Source organism: Hyalella azteca, unplaced genomic scaffold, assembly GCF_000764305.2.
Source record: "Hyalella azteca isolate HAZT.00-mixed unplaced genomic scaffold, Hazt_2.0.2 contig16054, whole genome shotgun sequence".
In the NCBI taxonomy this organism is placed as follows: Eukaryota; Metazoa; Arthropoda; class Malacostraca; order Amphipoda; family Hyalellidae; genus Hyalella; species Hyalella azteca.
In genome coordinates, this window is record NW_025945881.1 from 191,329 (window position 1) to 197,419 (window position 6,091).

A 6,091-nucleotide genomic window follows, 5' to 3' on the forward strand; every position below is an offset into this window, starting at 1 on the left:
TCAACCAACGAAAATTATAGCTTTTTCGTGCAGAATAATTTTCCTGGAAGTTCATATACAATTTGTAGAAAAAATTGCGCCCTGATGTCTGTAGAACGTGTGTGAAATAGGAAATTTATTCCGCTTCGATTATTGGGTAAGTAGTGTTAAATGAGTTCAATTTATATAGCTGTACATTTCAGCAAAATCTGGTTCATGGATCATGATATGTCGTTCCTGTTAGTGAAATTAACCGAGTAATTCAAAGTAAGTTTATGATTATTCACGATGAAGCCAATCCATTTCTAGAGTAACCTTAATTAAAACAAAACAAGTTACATTTAAAATTTAGCACCAACTCTAAAAAACTTAAAAAACATGGGATAGTTGAAGCAATATCGCCCGAGCTCACCTATGTATAATGCAAGATAATTGCTCTCCAGCATTCCAAAACAAACCAAAACTGCAGCGCGTTTTTGGCATAGCTCTGCAGCGCTACCAAACAGCTGGATTCATTTACTGCGGGTGACTGTTTCATTGCAATTATACAAATAAAGTATGAAAGTTTTAAAATATATTTGACCTTACCAGACCATTTCCTCGCTGGTTTGAGAGTTGGTCTCCATAACTTTTAGGATTTTTGTTTGTTTGTATGGTTTTGCTTACTTTTTTATGTCGTTCTTAGGTGTACGCTTATAACTTTGATGCATTAGGTAAAAAAAATATTTAAGTTATTATTCATAAAAGTTCGGTAACATGTATTTTATTATAGTTAAAAACCACAATTTATGCAGTAATGCGGGTCGCAAGTGATCTCCCTTAAACATTCTTATTTTAGTGTCAATTCGATCGATTTTATTACTGATAGAAGCAATAATTTATTCAGTAATGAGTGGCCCATTAGTTAAATGCGAATGCATCAAACATCCCAATTTCATTGTTGCTGCATTTGTTTTATTTCAGTTGAAAGTTACAATTTTTTCAGTAATGCTAGGCACAGTTCTTCGATGCGACTACCTCAAACATTACCACTGAAGAACTGCTAACATTTGCTTTATTTCATTTGCAAGTTACAATTTATTCAGTAAAGCCAGGCACAGAATTTAGATGCGACTACCTCAAGCATTGCGCTTTGAGTGCGGCCACAATTCACAGACTTGCCTTTGAAGTCACTCGAAGGGGCGGACAGGAAACGGCTTGACGATGCAACAGAGGATGGCCACGCAAGCTGACTGAGCAGCTCAGAAATCATTACGGAATGCCAGCTTTAGGCAATTTAATAGCAACCTAAAGGCATCCGGCGAATTTCAACTTAGTGCCAGCTTTAGGCAATTTAATAGCAACCTAAAGGCATCCGGCGAATTTCAACTTCGTGTGTGGGAATTGTTAGTAAATTATTGGACATTGTTGAATGGAAAGTCTATCTCTACTGAATTTGAAAGCACCAGAGATGCAATTCGTGCAATTATATAATAGCTAATATAATTCCATCGAATGAAATGATATCGACAGAGGGCGAGCAGATAATTTTCGGATCCTAAATTAAGTGCTTGATTTTGTTAGGATTCAATGCTTTGAAATGTTTAATAGCAACTCATAAAAAAATTATTTACGGTGTTGAAATTTTTAGTAACAATTTTGTTCGTAATATAGCGAATTTTGCTAGACACTTCTATCAACTGAAGTCTCATCAATGCAGCAGAATATTTTCCCAGCAGTTTAGAAATAAAATAGTGGGAATTTTAAAGTTCATAATTTAATGAATTTCTCCAAATGCAACGTCGGTCCATTTTAAAACAGGATCAATAATTGGAGGACGTGTTCTTTGATTAATTTTTTAGTTAAATTTCTTTTAACACCATATGCGTCAATGATTTCATAATTAGTTCATGTAGCATTACTTGAGAACGTTTTTTTTAATAAATAAATTTTATTTTTTCTGTCTATATTTAATTAAATTTTCCCATAATTAGACCTTTCCTCGTGAAATTCTATTGAATCATGTGAGCTCTCATATTATTAATTCATTGGATTTTCGAACTGAGTTTTTGTCTTGCATCCACTTTGGGTTTAAGGTATGTTAAATTCAGTCTGAATTTTTTAATTCCCATTTTAAATGGAATTAATTTAATTTTCAAATAGAAACATTTATTGCAAATAGATAATATTAATAAAATTCATATTTGAAATTCATAATTAACCGCTGCAAAGAATTTTGCAGTGCCCCACCATTTTTAATTTATGCTAATTATAAGAACATAATGGCCGGGATTGAAAAAATACAGTACCCGCTGTAATTGAGGATTAATGTTGGCGAGGTCATGGGCTGTAAATTTAAGGTCTCTTGTATGAGAAAGACATAAATTTAGTTTGTTGCCCGGACCGAACCTTCTCCTTGCTGGCTGGTCCTTTCAGTTCATAATTAGGCCACAAAATATACGACGGCCGAGGAACGTGGCCGCAGACGAGGAATTAGTGCAGGCAAGATTGCACCTTCAATGTTTTTAGAAATGGAAAACGTGGATATTTTCAGCGGCGGGGAGAATGTTAAGTGAGCTGCTTGGAGTATCCCGGAAATTTTTATTTCCAAGTGGCCCTTCTAAAATCAGCTTGAGAGCAAATCTGTAATGAATTAATTAAATTTTCGCCGGTTAATAATTTTAATCTTCGTACAATATCTCGTACTTGTGCATTAATCCACGTGGGCGTTCATCTCGACTAGGAGAGATGTTGAAGGAACAAAAATGTGTACTGAAAATTTGAGGATTGAACAATAATAATAATTAGTGATGTTTCGTTCACTCAACTTCTGATATTTAAATCTTTACGGATTCCAATAATTCCAATGTGGTTGAAATTTGGAATTAAAATAATTAAATTTAATTTGATTTTATGAACTCACTCACTGTGGTCTTAGTTCTTCTACTGATCCTTCTACTGATTGAGAAACTTTGTTGCTTCGTTTTACAGGGTTTGGAATTATAGTGACAATACTGGGAAACTTCAAGCAAGTAATTTTTCCCGGTGGAAAATGTGTCCTCCCCCCCAAAAAAAATTCCCGAGAATACTCACATAGCTTCTTGTTTTCAAATCTGGACATCGCAACTGCCTTTTGAATGTGGTCATAGCTACTATGATTCAAATCTTCTCCTGGCTCCGAACTTCTAAATTATTTAATTGCCATCAATTTTTAGATATATCCTTAGATCCGAATTTTTAAATCCAAACCTAGCTATTTAACATATTCGCAAATTTTCCTAATAAACCCAGAATATCGGACTTTATTCGCGTAATGGAAAGATGTTTTTTCATCCACATGTCAGAAGGCAAATGTTTAACTCAATTAAATTCAATAGTAAACAAATGGACCACGTTTAGCTATGGTCAAATACCGGCAAAACATAATTAGGAAATTTTGAAACATCATGTCATATCATGTTGAGAGTCAACACTTTAAAAATAACTTCAGTCATGAATTTAGCAACAGAAGGGAAGGATTGTTCGAAAGAACTATAATAAAATATTGAAATGATTGATAATGTCCGTCGTTTTCTATGTGTAAGTTTCATTCCTATAACCTATCCCGGACATATGGTTCCAGCAGGACTCTCGTTAAAGAGCTTTTCATTGCATACAATCTTTTAACGATCCTGCAGACTGAGGTCTGTCTAGTATTTCATTTAAATTCATTTTCAATGACCAAGTCAAGTATTTTTCAAGCACTTTCCAATTTTTCTCTTAACCAGTAATTTTCAGATTGCGAATGCCAAAGGCGAAGCGCATCTTTGGCACTCGCTCGTCCGTGCGTGTACGTTTCATTCCGATGTTTCTCTTCAACCAGTAATTTTCAGGTCGCGAATGCCAAAGACGGAGCGTTTCCTTTGACATTCAGATGGACAATTTGTGTGGCCTTCGTCCTCACGTGGCCTCAGGCCCCAGGCCTCAGGCAAGCTGACATTCGCTATGGCCTCTTTAGCGAGATCCGGGATCTTTGGGCCTTGCCATTACAAGGACTTATGGAATGCAAGAGGCCGATTGCCGGGCCGAGCATAGGCAATAGCGTTCTTCAACCGTAGCCTGGATTTAAGATCATGAAACCAGGCTTTCGAACCAAGATTCTGGCTGAAATTGTGTTCGAAATTGTGTCCGGAATTGTCTTTTAACTTTCAAGTAATGGTAGCGGTGGTCATAAAAAATGCCATTTTGGTAGGAAAACTTTGCAATTAGAGGACACAGGCAAACTATTATTGGTCGACGGTTGCAATGAATTCTATTGATGTTCAATTCACCATGAATGACATGACGTACTTTCCGCTTTTATTATTATTTATTTTTTTATTATTTACTATGGAAAGCTATTCCGGTGCAGAGAATAGCACTTTGGGACAAAATAAAGTAATGGGAAGATTTTGAATATGGATTTGCATCCATGTAGAAGGTAAGAAAAGTCTACTCATAAAAAAAATTACGCATAGCAGATTTCGGCTCATCTTCCGTATTTATCTTCTCACTAATTCTGAATGAGAATTCCAACATGGGTCTTTAATTTAATTTCTCTTATATTGCGATATGGAAATCCATCGCATTGAATTAAAGTTATTGATCGCTATAGCAGTAAATCATTATGAAATATATATGAAAAATAAATAGGCTCAATGATACACGCTAAGTTAAGAAAAAATCCAATTCTTAAAATCAATTGCACGACAATTTTGCTGTAAAATGGGAAGGTGCGGAAATGCACACGACCTCCGAGATATGAACTAAATTCTCAAAATTTCGTGGGTTGGATCGGAATTTCGCGGACAAACTTCATTAATGGATGAAGCGGAGAAAAGCTTTGAAATTCATGGCTCTTTTGCAGGAGGTCAGAAATCAAAGGTAACGACATTTGTCTTGATTGATCACTTGCGTCGTAGAAAAATTTTGTGTATGCCACGCTGAACAATAAATAGCTTACATGCATTTTTTTATTGAGTAAACGTTTGCCTAGATTTGTCCAGATTTTTGAAAGATGAGTCAAGTTAAACTCTGTTCGTGTAAAAAATCACTACCGGTCTGTACCATTGTCGGCTATTCATCACCATTTTATGAAATTTTTTCTATCTTTTGTAACGCCATCTCTTTTCACGATGAAAATTCTGCTCCAGCCCATGACCGGTCGCTTTTTTTTATCAATGTCAATATTCCATGATTTACTCACTGTTTTTATCCCTTTTGCGGATCGCACCGCAAACATTTTCGCTTCTTTTTGATGTTATTCTATTTTATTCGCGCATTGACGGAGCCGAATGCGTTAATCAGTGCTTCAGTTATCTCTGATTTGGATCAGTGGGCGATTTATTCACTAACTCAAGGCAGATATTTTCATGACGGGTATTTTTCTCCTGGAGTTCACGCTTTATGTGTTTTTTATACACAAATTTTTCTAGAAAGAATGTTATGTGTTTAGAATGTTATTATATTTGTTCGCTAGATTCATTACCGCAAACGAGTTGTGGTGCGAACATCGTTAAACGTAAAAGAAACGCTTAGATTTGTGTGACAATAAAACATTGAAGACAAAAGACAACAAAAGACAATGTCACGGTCTGAAGGAAATATTATAAAAAAATGCAAATTTAAAGTGACTATCCTCGAATTATATCTTTTCTATTTTGAAATTTTGCGGTATGTTATGATTGTGAGGTGAAAACATTCTGCATTATAAATTATTCCAGCAATACAATTATTTTAGCGATGTTCTGCAACGAATAATATTAAAATTATCTATAAAACAGAATTTATTCCGTTTAAATAGGCATCAAAATCATAGTCATATCTTTCAAAGCTTGACTATGTTTCTTCCGTTAATAAAGCTGCATGAAACAAGCGTAAATTAGCAGTACTAATGTTTATTCTCGCCTCATTTACAGGCGTAGTACGCGAGTACCGCAGTGCAGCAGTTGTTCTGTTCTAACAGTTTCACGTTCGGTTCTCAAATGGACCGTTCGACAACTGATCGATGCCGAGCTTAATGAGGCTGTTCAGGACAGACAGGTGCCTTGGAATTTATTCTCTTTCTGTGTCCTTGGGAACTCACTAACTCACTTCCAATCTTTTTGTTGAAAAG